Raw genomic sequence first — 22,462 nt, 5'->3', positions numbered from 1 at the left:
CATCAAAAACATTTAGCATATATTATAATCAACCATTAAATATAAATGCGTAAAATAAAACACAACCATGCATCACACACACATAGCCTAGCCCAAAAAATCCTATGCTTAATCCCATGAGCCGACATGGGATCAAGAGGTCAAACTAAGGGTAATATCGTAGCTCCCACTTAATTCAAGAATCAAGTGAAAACTTGACAAACGCCATCGTTGTCAACTTGACCTGTTCGCCATCTTCTAAGTCAAACTTCGTGTTGCATCTTTATCTTCAATTTTCATCTTGTTACATTTATTTAAATTTGAAAATACAACTAAACTAGTACTTTTACAAATTAAAATAAACTGAAATACAATAATATGAAAATGAAAAATAAATACAATACAACTTTGGCTTCAAAATGGCCTTTCTAATAAAATAAATAATCAACATGATATAATATTGCCGTAATCAACAATCACAACAATCACATAGGTCGGGGCATTACGGGCTATGTATGCAATCACAATTTTAATAACTACATTATTAAAACCTATATATGGCTTGTCCATGGTTACAATGCATGTGTATAACCATGGAATATAACAATCAACAATTATAATAAATATTCAAGCCATAACAATTAAATCTACAATTTAAAATAGTGATATTCTTTCAATCATATTTGTGCGTCATGAGGTTAAGTCTAAATCAACCGCGTTGACTTTAAAAACCAAAAAGGTTTCGACTTTTACCAATTCACCACAAAGCTAAATTTAAAGAAAATCACGCGACAATTAAGATGGTGTAAAAGCGGCTCGGATACCACTGTTGAAAAATCGTGTGTACTTTTACCAAAACAGATTAACGCAGCGGATAGTTAAAATAATAATCTTTTATTATTTTATGAACAAAATTTAACAAGATTAAATTATCACTTATTTAATGAAACATGCACATGATTAACGATCCCAAAAATCCAGTTACACCATAATAATTGTCAAGAATATAAATCATAAGATGAGTAAACGATATACCTTTCTTGAAGAAACTGATTGAAGGAGAGAAACCTACGATCAAAAATATGACCGTCTCTTTGGATAGTCCACACTACACTTCAAACAACGTCAATGGATGCTAGTCCAAACCCAAGTAATAATCAATCAACCTTTGATTAATATTATGAACCCAAAATATGTAATATGTGTTTTTCCTTTTAGTTCATCGAAAGCATTAGAATGATTCAAAATTACTTCGTAATATGATACACATATATGAATATATAATATATCCCATTTGTTTGGTAGCATAAAGTAAATCAAAAGAAATCAAGATTCGTTTGTTTGATAGCAAAAAGCAAATCAAAAGAAATCAAGATCATTTTCAAATACAATGCTATATTTTAAAAAGTCGTATTTCTCAAATACTTTAGGGGTAGTTTATGAAACTTATAATTAATAATTTCAATCATGTCATTTTCATGTGAATAGTAAATTAATTAATTTCAATTCACCTTTTGAAAATGAAACGTAAATCCAAATTATTAGATCAATTATATATCATAAAGTCGTATTTTACAAATACTTCAGGGGTAGTTTATGAAACTTATAATTAATAATTTCTATCATGTCACTTTCATGTGAATAGTAAATTAATTAATTTCATTTCATTTACTATTCACATGAATAGTAAATGAATTAATTTCGATTTACTATTTTGTTACTTGAGTAATATATATACATCATATATATATTTTATTTGACGTCTCGGTGTATATGTGTGTGACCCCGAAGGCTCAAATGAGGTTGGCCATATAGTTATATGTTGTACCTTGCACATTAATCCTACACCAGTAACTTTCAGTCATTCACTACTCCCACTCTCCTAAAGTAACGGGTCAAACTACTTTTTTTTTTTTTTTTTTTTTTTTTAGGAGAGCGAAATTGGGATCACCCGAGGGGGACTAAACCACCCGTTGCGATCATCTCCCGTTTCGACTATGCCGATGCAGCGATAATAACCCCGCCCCCATCGCTGCCCGGGAGGAAACCTTGAAACCGATCCAAGGGCACGGCCAAGTAAAACCCCCCATCCCTTTACCCCACTTAGGGGTGCCCCGGGTGATTCCGGACGGGCAGGATAGAGTTGCATTTACATTTAAGTAATTGTTGTAGCCGGGTGGAGTCGAACTCCTGACCTCAAGTGTATTAGAGGCAGGCCACTACCACTCAACCACAACTACAACCCCACGGGTCAAACTACTTGACATTCTAAACTAACATAAATAATTAACTACTACTATCACATAAACTAAATACTAGTTAATGAATTAATAATGCAAACGTGCTACTGCCCTGACGTACTTCAAATTGGGTTCCTACTTGTTTGGGCTACTAACTATGATAACAGACTGCAACTCGGGCTCAAGATTACCCAACATTCACCCTCGTAATCTTGACACTAACCACTTTCAATAACATTCTCCTTCCAATCAAAACATGTTTGATTTTAATTCTTTGATTGCATAAGGTTGCAATCGACTCTTTTTTTCCTTAGGTAAACTACCGGTCTCGTTTACCTTCTACGGTCATCGGTCTTTGGCCTTCGGTCTCCGATTTCAGCCTTCGATCTACGGTATTCGGTCTAGACTCTCTTCGGCCTTTTGGTCTAGACTTTCTTTCTCGGACTAGGCTCCTTTTTCGATGTAGATGCCTTTTTTCATTCTAAGTGTTTTTTCCGGTCTTTTGCACATCTTCGGTCTTCTTTCTTTCGACCTTTCTTCTTGGTTATCAATAGTGATCACTTTTCTTTTTTTCATTCTTTCAATCTTTCTAAGAACCAACAGTTTCTTGCTTTGATACCAAACGTTGGAACATACCATAAAGTACTACTAGTTAATATTAGTTTATAGATCATAGGCACACAATATACTCAAATATGAAATTAGTATAAAGAGTAAAAAAGAACACACAACTACATATTACTATTATCTTACATTTATTCATCAAAATAAGTGGATATAAATAGCCAATGCTAATGCTAATTTCAAACACACGACTAATGAAAAACAGTAAAGAAATAAAGACACGAGAATTTAACGTGACAACTCCAAAACCGGAGAAGAACTGCGGGCCCCCAAAGAGAGAAATTAACTATATAACAAATTGTTACAATGACATAGACCACTCTCTTGAGCCAACTACACTCTCCAAATATTTCACTAATACAACTCTCAAACAAAAGTAAGAAAGAAAGAAATAATCAAATACTTAAAGTGTATTGATTGGTGCAAGTTGGAAGTAATCCCTTGAACTCCTTTTATAACCAAGGAGTGTACCTCCAATTTCTTTCACCCACCTATGTGGGACAACTTTCTTTCATAGCTAAGAAAGTCACGCATATTTCTTCCATCCATCTATGTGGGCCTATGCAACCATTTACATTCTTCTAACCAGAACTATAACCAACAAATCTCCACCTTTTGGATAGATGAAGATAACCATGCTTCCACATCACAAAGATAACCGACGTAGACGTTTCCTTGACGACAATCAAGATCCTCATATTCATGCCGCTGACATTATCTCTAACCCAAGAAATAAAATTTGCATCCATATCGAACATTGTCTAAACTCAAAATCATTATCATCACAGACAGTCATAACTCTTAACAGAATTATCATACTCCACCATAAAAAATATCACACTTAGAATAACACATTCTAAGAATTTCACCTATGCACATGTTGAATAACCCATTCTTAGAATAACATGTACTTACTGATTTATTAACATCAAACCACCTCAAGTAAAAGTACTTGAATAAAGACATGATAAACTAAAGATAAAACCATACGACATTATGTAACAACCCTCTTCCTTCATGAAATGACAGAAATGCCCTTAGGGTTAATTGTTTATTTGTACATTATAACTAGGGTTGTTATCCGGATATAATAAATGGAGTAATTAATACTAAAATCCTAATATTATTTAAAACCCTAAACCTAACCCTATACATTAAATACTAAACCCTAATATCATTTAATATTAAATATTTAACCCAAACCCTAATAACTATTATTATTATTAATGTTATTATTATGATCAAAATAAAATGTATTTTAAATAAATGTAAGTATTTAATAAAAAGTATATAAATTATATAAATAAATAAGTAAATGCCGAAAAATATAAATAAATATATACATAAAATAAATCGGCTATGAGATTAATAAAATAAAATAAAAAGAGGCTTGATCCCTAATTCACTCCTAATCCTAGTTTAATACTTCCACCTCATGGAAACCTTGTTCATTAAGCTATTTTCTAAGAAATCCTAGTGCTATTAGGAAACTAAAGTCATCTGTAAAAAGGCTTCATGATATCCCAAATTTAGCATCACAAAATAAATCACGAGCCCTCTCTTTTTGGTGCTCTAGTCGACTGAATTCCCCAGCTTTTTCCCTACCTTTTTAGTCGACTAAACAGCCTGTTTTCCTCCACCTGCAATCGACATTCATCACCTCTACAAACCTGCACATTCGATCTCCAACACAGCCTGCAACTCGCCATCTTCCTGCTGTTTCCCTGCTGCTGTGATTTCAGCCGACCACCATCACCTCCTGTTGCAAATTCGTGACCTATTCAGCCCCAAAATCGACATTACCACAGCCCCTAATCAATCAATTGTTGCTGCGTTTTCTTTTGGGTTTTTCTTGCTGTTCTTGCGTGATCAAAACAGCCCAAAAGAAGTGTTCTTTGTTGCTGCGTTTGTGCTTGATCTCCTGCTGCTTCTGTGTGTTTAAAACAGTCCAAGAACCCATCTGACTTGGGTCAAAAGTGGTGTTGGATTCCCTGTTTCTGTTGCAGTCCACATCCATCATCATTCTTGATCTCTAATCTTCAAAAGGTAGCCTTAAACCTAGCTTAATCTTACTTTTAAATCAATTACTTTTAAGTTATTTATAAGTATATTATTATAGGTATTATGATGTTTAATAAAGATGATTAATAGATATAATTATTAAGAATAAGATGTAAGAATAATTATAATGATATGAACTAGTTAATAAGGTTAAGGGATTATCGATAATGTTTGTGAGCAATAAGTTTAAGTAGGATGAATAATGGTTAAAGATGTATGATTATAAATATTATGCATGAAAGATCATGATTATTATGTAATAAACTAGTTAATATAATTAAGTATTATGAATTATGTATGATCATGAAGTATTATGAATAAGGTTTAGAAGGATTGATAAAAGTTGGTTAATGAGATTTTGTTGATGATTAAAGGTATTAGGTTAATGATTAATAAGTTATTAGCATGATTGATTAAGTATTATGATTATGAACTTCAATGTGTTAGTAAATAAAAGTTATGATTTTATGTAAGAGAATAATGATTAGTAATATTTGAGGGTTGATTAGTAAAGTATAATGATAATGATATATATGCATGCATGCATGCATGCATACATATGTATGAACATATATATAGGTAGGTATATGCTTGTGTATATATTTAGATGTATACATATGTGTATATGTATGAGTATATATGTATGTATATGTACGTGTGTGTGTATGTATGAGTATGTATTTATATGTATCACCTTTACACTAATGTATACGTAACACCTACATAAAATATATACATATATCATATAGCTATAAACATATACTTGTATGATAATAATAAAGAATATATGTATGTATCAGGTAGGTAACTATATTTATGTAACACATACAAAGATTATATAATGTATGTATATAAACATGATAAGATCTAATAAGGATGGTTAATTAATTATGGAATTATAAAAGTAATAATATTATACTAGAACTTATAAACCTATCTATATGGTAACACTTTAACTACACTAAGTATATTATCACCTATATACATAATTAATAAGTACATTAATAAATTGTTATGTGTACACACCTATAACGTGAAGGTTATAATTAAAGATAACGTACAAAGACTACAAACATCACCGCTACTTATGGCCTAGGGTGATCCTTGTTGCCTTATTGGAACCGCTTGTGGATTTCGAATGCCATGACGTAGACTCTGGTCAAGAATCCTGGGCGCCACTGATCATTTAAGTGACTTGCATGATAGCAACGAAGTTTGGGCGAGATTGTATAACATCTTTGTTAAGAATTATAACTTGAACTTCTTAAACTATAACTGGAAGCTTTCCATGAATAGTAGGTTTCCAAAAATAGAAACTTTTTGAGAATCGGAATTTTTCTCGAAAATCGTCACTGTTAATATAGTTGCTATATTAATAAACAAACTTTATGTATGTTAGACATTAACTAATCAAACGTTATATCTCTAGGTTGAGATCTCCTATTACATACTCCGTTCATACTACTTACGTGGAATTACTTACTTGCTACTAAGATGAACTTCATAGCCCCGCTTTTTACATATTTTAATGTATTTTATAAATCTTGGGGTGAGACACATGATTGCTTTTAAATGATTTACAATTTAGAAACAAGTACCTAAACTATTTGATATGAAACTTCGTGAGACTTTTGTTAACTTGTATTGATTATATCTTTACATGCAAATTCCAGCCAAAATATCGTTAATTGCTGGAATTGAAATTTTGCAAGCTTAATTATTGTGACCCATTGGCGTGATCGTCAAGGGGGTACATAATAATGATTGCCGACACCCGTACAGTGTCAGGGGTTAATGTTTAGTTCGATATTATAACTCATGGCATATTGAATATTTTGATGTTTTGAACTAAATCTTGTGGTCTAAAACTTATTATGATTGTTAAACCTATGATGTCCACTCAACCATTGTGTTGACATTTTAAGCATATTTGTCTCAGGTGAAGATTAGCTTGTGTGCTGCCCTATGATGCTTAGTTAGCTGTTGCATTAGAGTCCACATATTAGACTTATCATTTGTTATTTACATATGAATTTCATTATGTAAAACATTATTATTTTTCCGCTGCAAATTCAAATTTTTCCATAAAACGTCTCATTTAGAGTCGTTCTCTTTTATACATACTTGTGTTGTGATATTGGTTAGTCACATGTTACCCCTGGTTCCATTTAGGGGGTGTGACAGATTGGTATCAGAGCCCGGGTTGTTATAGAGAACCAGGATTGCATATTATGTATTCCTTACATGTTAGTTAGGGTTCCGTAGCAATCTTTAGGACTATAACCTTTCCTGGCTTAGCTTAAGTGCCTTTCTTATTTGTCTATATTCTTGCCTTAGTTTTAAGTGCCTTTACTTGTTCATATTCCTGCTTTAGTTTTTAGTGCTTCCTTATTATACGTTTCTTTATATCTTGCCCTTGTATCTTTCCTTAGCATCCCTCTCGATATCCTGCTTTCTTTCCTAAGGATGTCATTTATGACTTCTAAATTTCACGACATTTTCCATGTCATTTATTACGGTCATACACATAACATTAATGTTATAATACATACCATGATGTCTTGGTTTGCGAACTAGAAAATGTCCTTCCAAACTCATGAAGATTCTCTCCGTGTAATATTTATTGCGTTGGGAAACGCTTTAGGTTATGAACTCTCTAAATGGCAATTGAGCTTTATGTCCTTAGAAAGTTTTCTAATAAATAAAAATTATGTAGTTTGATCACATATCCTGACCCTATGGAGTGACCTTGGAAGCATGGTGAAATGGTTTCTCAACAGATGAAATCTGCTTTGACTTGAATGAAGCATGGTGATGCTTTCCTTTTTCACAACCAGGACACAATCTGTCCTTCACATAAGACATTGTGGGTAGCCCAAACACCAAACTTTTACTAGATAATTTGTGAATATCTTTGAAGTTGAGATGTGAGAGTCTCTTGTACCATAACCACTTGAGGTTGTCTGCTGCCTTTGAATAAAAACAAATATCAGTTGTTGAAACTGCTGTGTTCATGTCAATTTGATACATGTTCTCATGTCTTTTTGCTATCAGCAGTGGCTATGATGTCACCACAATGATATGTCCAAAAATGGACGGTTTTATTTGTGCGATGTCGTCAGGTCGCAACGCATCAGCTTGACTATCAAAGGGGATATTAGTTTTAAATTTATATTTAGCGGGGCCTAAATCTTACTACTCCTTATTATGAGTAAGGGAAGTATGACCTAGAGTCGTATTTTTGAGATATCAGTAGAATCGAACCTATATCTAAACTTAAGATAATAATAAGGTGCAGGATTAGTGGATGATTACCTAATATTGGGTTTTATAGATTAAGTAAATAAAGTAAAGTACGATAAAATTTGTAATTCAGATAAAGCTAAAACAATTGCATGTTACGATTTCATCAGTTACTTTGCCGATATTATGGAATGCTGGCTCAAGGATAGGCAGTGACCTTGTATTTACTATACTAGTCCTAAACGCCCCTGTCATAAGATATGTCACTAGGTAATGCGATAGGCTTGAAGATTCTGAATAGACAGCAACGTCCCTTACCCCCAACGCCCGTACAGTCTGACTACAGGCATACACGTTCAGACGGCTCATCCAATTGAGCGACTAGGTTGGGTGACGTATTAACATTCCAAAATGGTCTAAACTTTCTTAAGTATAATAGAATACATGGTTTTCCATATTCGAGAGACGCGATGTATCTTAATGCTTTCGTTAGTGATTGGTTTAAAAGACAGTTAGGCCCTTAAAAAGAGTTCAACTTATAAAGAACACCATGGCCAAGTCAAGCTGACTTCCATGAATACGTTCGGTTATCCTAATAGTCCAATCCTTTATGTGTTCGAACAAATAGTTCCTTAATTACCTAAGAATCCCTCAAACGGGGTGCAATGCTTGATACCGCGTTATGGTGAAGTGTACTAGTCAACACTAACCGTGTTCCATGGCCTTACTTAGCAGAGGTACAGCTTACAACAACCATTGTGCTTCAGCGTACACGTACGAAGTTTATATGCTTGGTGACTACACTAGCATGGTCTGGGACCGACAATGTACTAGGGGTCTAGTCAGATGTTTCACTATGAAAGAGTCCTCAATCGGAATCCAAGGCTCGGTGGACTTACTACAACCGGTGTGCCTCAGTTAAACTCACGTTGTATCCGATAGACTTCTCTTACCAAGGGGTGACACAGATAGTGTACTCTGAATCGGGGTTCACGACTTCCCAATAACAGAGCCAATAACTACGTTATATTAGTTGGAAAAGCGATTGAGTTCAAAGCATAATCGAAAAGCATTTTGATAACATACACAAACCATAATAAAGTTCGGCATTATAACTGATTACGTCATAACATACACTAAAGATAACTACTCGCTAATCATGGCAACAGTATCATAAAGCATAATAATGAAAGACATTATATAAAGACAAGGGATAGAAGTACCATAAGATTAAATGAGTTCCGAATACAAAAGTGACAACTTCAAGACTCTAGACCGCTCCTAATACAATCTTCGGAGTTCTTCTCCGGGTACTAGGTTTCCCACACGGAGTCGAATGTGAAGACCCGTCCTAATCCATCCTGACGAAGTCCATATCGATTATAAACGATTCACAACAGTTGATTACATCGCGAGGTACTTGACCTCTATATGATACATTTTACAAACATTGCATTCGTTTTTGAAAAGAAAAACTTTTATTACATCGAAAGTTGACAGGCATGCATACCATTTCATAATATATCCAACTATAATTGACTTGATAATAATCTTGATGAACTCGACGACTCGAATGCAACGTCTTTTGAAATATGCCATGAATGACTCCAAGTAATATCTATAAAATGAGCAAATACACAGCGGAAGATTTCTTTCGTACCTGAGAATAAACATGCTTTAAAGTGTCAACCAAAAGGTTGGTGAGTTCATTAGTTTAACTTAAACAATCGTTTCCATCATTTTAATAGACCACAAGATTTCAGATTTCCATTTCTCATAAACATACGTCCCATGTATAGAGACAAAAATATCATTCATATGGATTGAACACCTGGTAACCGACATTAACAATATGCATATATAAGAATATCCCCATCATTCCGGGATCCTCCTTCGGACATGATATAAATTTCGAAGTACTAAAACATCCGGTACTTTGGATGGGGCTTGTTGGGCCCGATAGATCTATCTTTAGGATTCGCGTCAATTAGGGTGTCTGTTCCCTAATTCTTAGATTACCAGACTTAATAAAAAGGGGCATATTCGACTTCGATAATCCAACCATAGAATGTAGTTTCACGTACTTGTGTCAATTTCGTAAAACAGTTATAAAAGTTGTGCATGTATTCTCAGCCCAAAAATATAAAGGGTAAAAAGGCAAATGAAACTCACGATACTGTATTTTGTAGTAAAAATACATATGATGTCATTGAACAATGCAGGGTTGGCCTCGGATTCACGAACCTATATCAATTGTGTATATATTAATACGTATAATGTAAGTTACAAAATTGCATTTATTAATATGTATTATTTATATATTATAGTTTTGTAGAATTTATTCTAACCTTTATTTTAAAACGTATACTTATATTATATTTTAAGTTATATTTTATATATATATATATATATATATATATATATATATCGATTTTATGTATATATCTCTATAATGATTTACGTTTATATAAATAGTGACATTAATATATTTATATACATATATTTGTGGTTAGTATTGTATTTATGAAATTTTATTAGTTTGTTATGTGAATTATTAATACAATCCTAGTATATACCATAAGTATATATATAGTGTACAAAAGATTTATTTGTTAAAATAATAATTTAGATAATAATGATTTACTAATAATAATAATAATTTTATTAATAATGATAATACTAATAGCAAAAAAAATGAAAATGATAACTGTTAATGATACTAATAATAATAACTCTAAAATAATATTAATACTAATACCATACTTATGTTAATAATAAGGGTTCTAATATTTATAAAATGATAAATGATAATCATAATAATACTAGTAAATATTAATGATGATACTGATAAATATGATATTATTAATTGTAAATGTACTGATGATACTATTATTTATAAACCGGTACAAATTCTAATATTGATGATAATAATATATTTTTATTTCCTTCATAATAATAATAATGATAATCATAATCATAATCCTAATGATGATAAAATACTAAAATGATAAGTTTATTACTAATAATAATATTATTAATACCTATCATAATAATAATAGTAATGTCTATAATACTTTCAAATATGATAACAAGTATGATACTAATAATAACAATAACAATAACAATCAAAACAATCACAATAATAATAATAATAATACTAATAATAATTAATATATAATAACAATAATAAAATTAGAAAAGAAAACTACCTCACATGAAAAGAGTTTCAAAAAAAGAAAAAGAAACTACCGTCCTCTGGAATCGATCTCGTGACCACATGCTCACACGCAAACACTCTCGACCATCCCACCAATTCTGATTCTCTGTACTAATATCGAATTTAAATTTTATATATAAACCGTTTTTCTTCTATTCCTCTTCTTCTCCACAAGTCTCATGGATTCAACAAAACATCAATAACAAAAAAAAAAAAACAAAATCGGGGTTCCCTTTAAAGCTTCAAAACATTACAGAAAAAAAAATAATTTGGGTTCTAAAATAAAAAAAAAATACTAAAGGCCTACTGCAGCGTTGGTTCTTGGAACAAAAAAAAAATTGATTTCGTAATAGATAACATTATAGATAATGTTTATAACACGAAATAGTTTTCTAAACATGTATAAAAACTACTGGAATCGTCAATTTGATCAGAAACATATACACGAACGCGAATTTGTCTCAAGAACAATTGTTGACTTTTTTTAAACTAAACTTTGACTTCAAAATTCAAGATCGATATAAAGATTTGAGAGTTGAGATTTTGCAGATAGATTCAAAGAAAGATTTCTAACCTTTCTGCATTTTTAGATTTTGAAACTTTATTCGAAATTGAATTAAGAGAAAAAAAAAATTGGAGCGTGCAGAGAAGAAGAAAAAAAAAATATCGTTGTGCTCTTTAATCCCATTGGATTTCCTTTTTATTTGATTTGCAATTATACATAATCATGTTGTAATAATCGAGATCGGTTGATAAAAAATGGAGAAAATGTCAACACGGGTTCACGAGTTGGGAGCAGGAAAGAAACAAAAAAATAATAATAATAGAGATAAAGGATACAGAGGTCACGCGTATAATATAGATCCCTACTGTTTTTTTTAATTAATAATAATAATATATAATAACAATACTATTAATATCTAATAATATTAATAAAATTAATAATAATGATAAATATAATATTAATGATAATAATAATTGTAAAAATGATAATAATAATAATAATAATAATAATAATACCATACTAATTATGATAATATTAATATTTTATCGATAATAATAATATTAGTAATAATAATCTAATATATACATCCAATTTCATCTTTATATGATATAAAGTGATATTATGAATACAAATATTGATATTTGACGATACAAATAACATTACTACAACAACTATATTTGTATTTAAATTTAATTTATTAATATCATCTATTATTATGTAATATTTAATAATTATATAATATGTATTGTAACATATACTAAATATTATATATTTATGCATTTTAATATAAATATATTATAATATTTATTTACATACTAATTATATTATACTTATGTATGTAATTATGAAAAATATAAATGTTTTATATATGTAAGTATTATATATATTTATTAAAATAGTACATTATTTCATCATAGATATATTATAAATTTCTACATAAACATAATATAATAATTATGTATAAAATCATATATATATATAGTTATATTTATGTATATATGTATACTACCATATATATAAAATCATGTTTTAAATGTTGAGTAGATGATTAATTATGTATATTAAACAATTAACTACAAAGTATAACATTGTACATTTAATATTTTGATAACGTTGGTAAAATATGTTTGAATCATTTATATACAATATACTATATATATTCAAAATGAAAATCTTTAGTTATTAAATGTTATCTTTTATAATAACAAAATTACTTAATAGTTCATTAATACTAATATAATTAGTTTTATATATAATTATTTATATTTACATTCTTAGTTACAATTAAAGGTTCGTGAATCGTCAGAAATAGTTAAAGGTCAAATGTTATCATGAAATAGTTCAAACATAATGAGACTCGGTTTAATAGACTTTGCTTATCGAGTCGAATCATATAAGATTATGTTTAAATTTGGTCGGAAATTCCCGGGTCATCACAGTACCTACCCGTTAAAGAAATTTCGTCCCGAAATTTGAGTGAGGTCGTCATAGCTAACAATAAATATGTTTTCCTGACGAATATGAGTTGATAACTTGAGTTTTATCATCATTGAGTAATATGGATAAAAATAATTCGATTATTCGAAGAGTGCGAATGAAGCTATTCACAAAAGGATGAAATGAGAAACAAAGATTTGTTTTTAACTTTTGACGTAGTCAGGTTTGAATTTAGAAAATAAGGCGCGTCTTAACTTTTGACATTGCCTTGGTTGAATTCCGGAATTTAAGGGATTTAAAGAAAATCTTGAAGATCTATAAAATCTGATTCTTCGGGATTTATGGAAATTAAGATCTCTTTAATTAAATACGGTGATCTGCCCCGATTACTACGTCTGATATTTCCAGTATAAATTAAGCTCTTCCTTTCCATTATTCTCACCATTCTTATACTTTCTTTCTTAGTTCATACATCCAAAAGATTCTGAAAATGATTAATCCAGTTCTGATCCTTGTCCTCATCCTTACTATCGCAACAATCATTCTCCTTTTCCAACTTCCACCAGAGGAATCTGCTTTCTTCTACTTCGCCCTCGGGATTATAATGTTTTTAATTCTCCCGTGTCTTTATGTTGCGATAAACATTGATATACACGGTTTGTAATTTATGTGTTGTTATCGGAATTTATATTCTCCCTTATATTTCAAAGCTCTATGCTTTTGTTTTCTCTTCCCGACTTCAAGTCAAGCGAATAATGGTCCAGAATTTATAGATATAGAGTTTCGAATGATTATAATGTTCTAAGCATGAAGGAACGTGATAGCACGATTTGATTTTCAAATTTATCAACATCACGGAAGATAGAACCATCAAGAATACATTTTCTTGATTTGTTACGGAGTTAAGTAGGATGAAAGAGTTATGTAACATGGCACATGATGACGTTATGATCTGTGAATCATCACGTTTCATTTAGAAACTCAGCATGACTTACTGTAATATAATCACGTTGATCAAGTGTCATTATATTATACTAACTCATGCATCAGTTCCCATCATTACTTCAATAACATTCATATTTTAAGCTTGAAAATTTACAGAATATAGAAACTAACAGTTTCTATATGATGTAATACTGATAGCACGAAAAGATTAATGATTTCAGATAAGAATAGTTATAAAAATATCTCCAGAAATATGGAGGATATTTATAATGAAAGGTACGATAATATCTCAGAATATCTAAGATCAGAGGATGATAGAAACTATTGTCTGCAAGGGTTTAGAGTAAGGAGCAAGTTATTCACTATAGACTTTAGCAGACATTGAATTATTTGGATTCTTTGAAGTCAAACTTATTCTTTGTGATTTATCCACGGCTTTCTTCATAGTTTCGCATAATCTGCTTTTCGGTACTATATTTTCTATTGAATGTTTCCAATATATTGATACACAGGAAGCACGAAGAGGTATATAATTTCGGACGAGAATATTTATGAAAATATCCTCAGAAATATCAAAGATATTGATGATGATATTTTGGAATTTCTAAGTTCGACGGTTGATGGAGAAAGATTTTCCGCAAGATTTTAACATGACTTCGGAGCAAGATATTCTCTAAAGATTTCAACGGATCCAGAATTACCTGAATCCTTTGAATATAGGATTTGGTCCTTGTATTTGTCCTTGGTCTCCTTCATGGGTAACTCAATCTGTTTTTCAATACCCAATTTTCTATCGAGCGTTCCTAACACTCCTTTCTTTATCATCAAACTTTGGTCCGTTTAGACCATCTACCATTTTTCTGTTTCCTCTGCATTTAATGCTATGATATCTGAATCATCGGTTATTAATCCGAGGTGGTTTCAGGAGAATTGTGTTTTTAGATGATTAAACGCTGATGGTAATATGATGGAATATGAAAGGTTACCTGGTAACAATAAAAGAGCACGCGTATATATAAACGTTATAATAAGGTTGTTTCGTACGAAAAGTCGAAGTTGACTTGTTGGAGCTGTGACAAAATTGGCTAATTTTGAAAAGGGATCGCAAAGTTGTTTTTGTTAATAAATGCCAAAGGATCTGACGCGGCTACGTGTTGAACTTTTACTCAATTGCCGAGAGTTTCTCAGGTGCATAACTATATGCATAAATATTTCCTTCCGTAGATGAAGTGCGGTTGATTCATCCTATCGATTGAGGTGTTTTCAAGAATCATGAAAGGTTTGAACGCAGAATGTAATCGTGAAGATACAAATGAGGTTTAAGACGAAATCAAGTGGCAAACTTGAAGAATTGTTTAGTTTCATATGTTATATTCAATATTTTAATTCATTTTAATTGTCCAATGTTATTAGTCCACAGTCGATAGTCCACAGTTGACAGTGCAATCATTCATATATAGTTTAATATATAATATTTGAATTAATTAATACGTATCGTGACCCGTGTACATGCCTCAGACTCGATCACAACTCAAAGTATATATATTATTATAGAATCAACCTCAACCCTGTATAGAGAACTCGATCATTACTGCATATAGAGTGTCTATGGTGATTCCAAATAATATATATAGATGTGTCGATATGATATGTCAAAACCTTGTATACGTGTCCCGATATTTAAAGTGCGTAAAATAAATAACAGAAATTAAATGACGATAAATAAAGTGCGTAAAGTAAATAACAGAAATTAAATGACAATAAATAAAATTGCGAGAATATAAATTGCGATAAAATAAATTGCGATAAATAAATTGCGATAAATAAAATGTAATACGGAATTAACAGTTAGCTAGGAACAGTTAGCTAGGATTTTGTTAGCGTGGTTTCTTAATAAAATTTAATATTGTTAATTAGTCTGTTTCTAATCAATTTTTATTGTGTCCATTATTTCTTCATTATGCCACTTGTTGGATTCTGATAGGTCAAAATTCAAATATGAAATTGAATTTGAATGAAAATAGTTATTCTTTGGTGAACGGATAAGTATCCCGGTGGTTTTAAATAGGATAGTGAATAACTGTTGAATCAGATTCGAAGAATATACAGTGTAACTTATTAATGTGAAATTTAAATATTCCTCGGGTATTACCTACCCGTTAAAATATTTTTATTATTAACAGTTTGTACAAAAGAATTTTTAATTACAATCTTTATGAAAACATATATACATATATATTTTCTTCAGATGTAATCATGAATTTAATGAGTTAACAAGATATTAAACTCATTTAGTTTTCAGTTGGAACTAGAATAAATAATCTCTAAAACATTAGAGATTACATAATCACCATGTCGAACGAAGCTAACTGATGTAGAATGTCATGTAGAATGATGATTATACTCGAGGTATAGATTGAGATGTTGAGGCATGTGATATTGAAATTTGGGTTGTTGGTGGTACTGTTGGTGCCGGTGATTTGGATGAAGCTGGTACGTTTTGCACCATATTTTCCAAGACTACAACTTATGCGCGAAGTTCGTTAACTTCTTCTATTACACCGGGATGATTGTCGGTTCGGACGAGCGGATGAATGAGGTTTAGAATCTGAGATAGTATATGATCGTGATGAGATACTTTGGAAATGAGAGAGAAAATGGTGTCTCGAACAGGTTCGCCGGTAAACGTTTTAGGTTCATTGTCAAGAGGTGAATTTGGTTAGTGGAAATGATCGCCTTCTTCGCGTTTCCATTGATTAAGTCGACTACGAACCCATCTCCAATTCATTCAGAATAGATGATGGCTAATTGATCGATTCATTCCGGTTACTCTGCTTTCGGAGCTCGAGTGGAAATCCATATCGAAATAGCTGTCGGAATAACTATCGAAATAGCTATCGAAATCTGATGGACTCGAACTGGTTGAGGGATTCATCTCGTACGATCAGATGAAGGATTTTCGATAAGAAATAGATTATAGGATGTAGATTAGTACCCTGCAATACATAATTTACATATGCATATATAATACTAAAATCCCATAAGCTACGGAGGAATCTACGGAAGCTGTCAGGCAAAGGTAACAATAACAGATACGCTAAGATATGAATTTAACTATACACTGTCTATGCAATAAAGGCAGTAAGACGTGTCTTAGACTTTAAGGATGATAAGCAAATAATTTTTCGACACTAAATGATAAGCAAAACTTTTGACATGCAGACACGGTCGAAGTCCAGACTCATTAATGCATTCTAACGACTATCAGTTAGACTCACTAATGCAAGACCTGGTTCGCTAAGACCACCGCTCTGATACCAACTGTGAAGACCCGTCCTAATCCATCCGGACGAAGTCCATATCGATTATAAACGATTCACAACAGTTGATTACATCGCGAGGTACTTGACCTCTATATGATACATTTTACAAACATTGCATTCGTTTTTGAAAAGAAAAACTTTTATTACATCGAAATTTGACAGGCATGCATACCATTTCATAATATATCCAACTATAATTGACTTGATAATAATCTTGATGAACTCGACGACTCGAATGCAACGTCTTTTGAAATATGCCATGAATGACTCCAAGTAATATCTATAAAATGAGCAAATACACAGCGGAAGATTTCTTTCGTACCTGAGAATAAACATGCTTTAAAGTGTCAACCAAAAGGTTGGTGAGTTCATTAGTTTAACTTAAACAATCGTTTCCATCATTTTAATAGACCACAAGATTTCAGATTTCCATTTCTCATAAACATACGTCCCATGTATAGAGACAAAAATATCATTCATATGGATTGAACACCTGGTAACCGACATTAACAATATGCATATATAAGAATATCCCCATCATTCCGGGATCCTCCTTCGGACATGATATAAATTTCGAAGTACTAAAACATCCGGTACTTTGGATGGGGCTTGTTGGGCCCGATAGATCTATCTTTAGGATTCGCGTCAATTAGGGTGTCTGTTCCCTAATTCTTAGATTACCAGACTTAATAAAAAGGGGCATATTCGACTTCGATAATCCAACCATAGAATGTAGTTTCACGTACTTGTGTCAATTTCGTAAAACAGTTATAAAAGTTGTGCATGTATTCTCAGCCCAAAAATATAAAGGGTAAAAAGGCAAATGAAACTCACGATACTGTATTTTGTAGTAAAAATACATATGACGTCATTGAACAATGCAGGGTTGGCCTCGGATTCACGAACCTATATCAATTGTGTATATATTAATACGTATAATGTAAGTTACAAAATTGCATTTATTAATATGTATTATTTATATATTATAGTTTTGTAGAATTTATTCTAACCTTTATTTTAAAACGTATACTTATATTATATTTTAAGTTATATTTTATATATATATATATATATATATATCGATTTTATGTATATATCTCTATAATGATTTACGTTTAAATAAATAGTGACATTAATATATTTATATACATATATTTGTGGTTAGTATTGTATTTATGAAATTTTATTAGTTTGTTATGTGAATTATTAATACAATCCTAGTATATACCATAAGTATATATATAGTGTACAAAAGATTTATTTGTTAAAATAATAATTTAGATAATAATGATTTACTAATAATAATAATAATTTTATTAATAATGATAATACTAATAGCAAAAAAAATGAAAATGATAACTGTTAATGATACTAATAATAATAACTCTAAAATAATATTAATACTAATACCATACTTATGTTAATAATAAGGGTTCTAATATTTATAAAATGATAAATGATAATCATAATAATACTAGTAAATATTAATGATGATACTGATAAATATGATATTATTAATTGTAAATGTACTGATGATACTATTATTTATAAACCGGTACAAATTCTAATATTGATGATAATAATATATTTTTATTTCCTTCATAATAATAATAATGATAATCATAATCATAATCCTAATGATGATAAAATACTAAAATGATAAGTTTATTACTAATAATAATATTATTAATACCTATCATAATAATAATAGTAATGTCTATAATACTTTCAAATATGATAACAAGTATGATACTAATAATAACAATAACAATAACAATCAAAACAATCACAATAATAATAATAATACTAATAATAATTAATATATAATAACAATAATAAAATTAGAAAAGAAAACTACCTCACATGAAAAGAGTTTCAAAAAAAGAAAAAGAAACTACCGTCCTCTGGAATCGATCTCGTGACCACATGCTCACACGCAAACACTCTCGACCATCCCACCAATTCTGATTCTCTGTACTAATATCGAATTTAAATTTTATATATAAACCGTTTTTCTTCTATTCCTCTTCTTCTCCACAAGTCTCATGGATTCAACAAAACATCAATAACCAAAAAAAAAAAACAAAATCGGGGTTCCCTTTAAAGCTTCAAAACATTGCAGAAAAAAAAATAATTTGGGTTCTAAAATAAAAAAAAAATACTAAAGGCCTACTGCAGCGTCGGTTCTTGGAACAAAAAAAAAAATTGATTTCGTAATAGATAACATTATAGATAATGTTTATAACACGAAATAGTTTTCTAAACATGTATAAAAACTACTGGAATCGTCAATTTGATCAGAAACATATACACGAACGCGAATTTGTCTCAAGAACAATTGTTGACTTTTTTTAAACTAAACTTTGACTTCAAAATTCAAGATCGATATAAAGATTTGAGAGTTGAGATTTTGCAGATAGATTCAAAGAAAGATTTCTAACCTTTCTGCATTTTTAGATTTTGCAACTTTATTCGAAATTGAATTAAGAGAAAAAAAAATTGGAGCGTGCAGAGAAGAAGAAAAAAAAATATCGTTGTGCTCTTTAATCCCATTGGATTTCCTTTTTATTTGATTTGCAATTATACATAATCATGTTGTAATAATAGAGATCGGTTGATAAAAAATGGAGAAAATGTCAACACGGGTTCACGAGTTGGGAGCAGGAAAGAAACAAAAAAATAATAATAATAGAGATAAAGGATACAGAGGTCACGCGTATAATATAGATCCCTACTGTTTTTTTTAATTAATAATAATAATATATAATAACAATACTATTAATATCTAATAATATTAATAAAATTAATAATAATGATAAATATAATATTAATGATAATAATAATTGTAAAAATGATAATAATAATAATAATAATAATAATAATACCATACTAATTATGATAATATTAATATTTTATCGATAATAATAATATTAGTAATAATAATCTAATATATACATCCAATTTCATCTTTATATGATATAAAGTGATATTATGAATACAAATATTGATATTTGACGATACAAATAACATTACTACAACAACTATATTTGTATTTAAATTTAATTTATTAATATCATCTATTATTATGTAATATTTAATAATTATATAATATGTATTGTAACATATACTAAATATTATATATTTATGCATTTTAATATAAATATATTATAATATTTATTTACATACTAATTATATTATACTTATGTATGTAATTATGAAAAATATAAATGTTTTATATATGTAAGTATTATATATATTTATTAAAATAGTACATTATTTCATCATAGATATATTATAAATTTCTACATAAACATAATATAATAATTATGTATAAAATCATATATATATATAGTTATATTTATGTATATATGTATACTACCATATATATAAAATCATGTTTTAAATGTTGAGTAGATGATTAATTATGTATATTAAACAATTAACTACAAAGTATAACATTGTACATTTAATATTTTGATAACGTTGGTAAAATATGTTTGAATCATTTATATACAATATACTATATATATTCAAAATGAAAATCTTTAGTTATTAAATGTTATCTTTTATAATAACAAAATTACTTAATAGTTCATTAATACTAATATAATTAGTTTTATATATAATTATTTATATTTACATTCTTAGTTACAATTAAAGGTTCGTGAATCGTCGGAAATAGTTAAAGGTCAAATGTTATCATGAAATAGTTCAAACATAATGAGACTCGGTTTAATAGACTTTGCTTATCGAGTCGAATCATATAAGATTATGTTTAAATTTGGTCGGAAATTCCCGGGTCATCACATCGAAGACCTTGAAAGTATGACTAATATTGTACAAGAGAGAGAAAGAAGTGAATTGAAGTGTGTGTTGAAATGGATGGAGAAGGCCCTTTAAGTAGACTTATTTTGCCTGCAAATGGCTGGCAGGCCGTTTGGCAGGCCGTTTGGCAAGCCGTTTGCCAAGGCCGTTTGCCAGACCAGGCCGTTTGCTTGGACCGTTTGGCAGGCCATTTCTGAGCTAGGCAAGCCGTTTGGCAGGCCATTTGGCTTACCTGGCCAGCTGGTTTTCCTGGATCGCAACTTGATTTATTGTCTTTCACCGTTTTCGCTCTAGAATCTTAGTTTTAGCTCCGATTCTCTTGATTCTTTTTGCACCATCTTCGTAATTACTTGTTCTTCAATTCTAACCGACGAAGTGGGTATTTTTCCGATAAAGTTCGAATCTTTCTTGTTTTTGGGCCTTAATACCGGGGTGAAAACGTGACTTTTTAGCCGATATCAAATATTCCACACTTAGACTTTGCTTGTCCTCAAGCAAACTTCATGTTTTTACTTCAAGAAATCTTTTCGAAGTTTCTTTTCTAATAGCCTAAGTGGTTTACTTTTTATTACAAGAGCCAAAGATAAGGTGAGTCATCTATGTTAGGGGTGAAACTATCTCTGTAAGCATGCAAGGAGGTTACATGACTTAGGCTAGCTTTCACGGGTCACTCAAATCACTCAAGTGTCTAAGGTTCCCTATAGATCCAAGAAATGAATTTCACTAGGTAGTCATGTTGTACTCATCATCATAGGCTTGATAAAGACTCAAATTCTTGCTACTAATGTGAAAACGGTAGTAACCATAGCTTCTAGGTCATTTGTCAATAATGGAAAGGAATTTTGGAGTGGTGGTGAAGTTGTTTTAAGGGGTGAAAAAGGGTAACATAGTCTCAAAAGACTTTTATTTCAGAAAATTTAAGATAGATAGGAGTGCTGGTATTTTTGAGAAGCACTTTTGAACTATTCTTCTTTGAAGTGATAGGCATTTGTGGTCAAGTTCTTCTTCGGATTTCTCTTTATAAGTTCTGCTCCTTTTCTCAGAACTTTGAAAATATAATTTT

This window comes from Rutidosis leptorrhynchoides, chromosome 5, assembly GCF_046630445.1.
Source record: "Rutidosis leptorrhynchoides isolate AG116_Rl617_1_P2 chromosome 5, CSIRO_AGI_Rlap_v1, whole genome shotgun sequence".
Lineage (NCBI taxonomy): Eukaryota > Viridiplantae > Streptophyta > Magnoliopsida > Asterales > Asteraceae > Rutidosis > Rutidosis leptorrhynchoides.
This window is presented reverse-complemented; position numbering follows the sequence as displayed.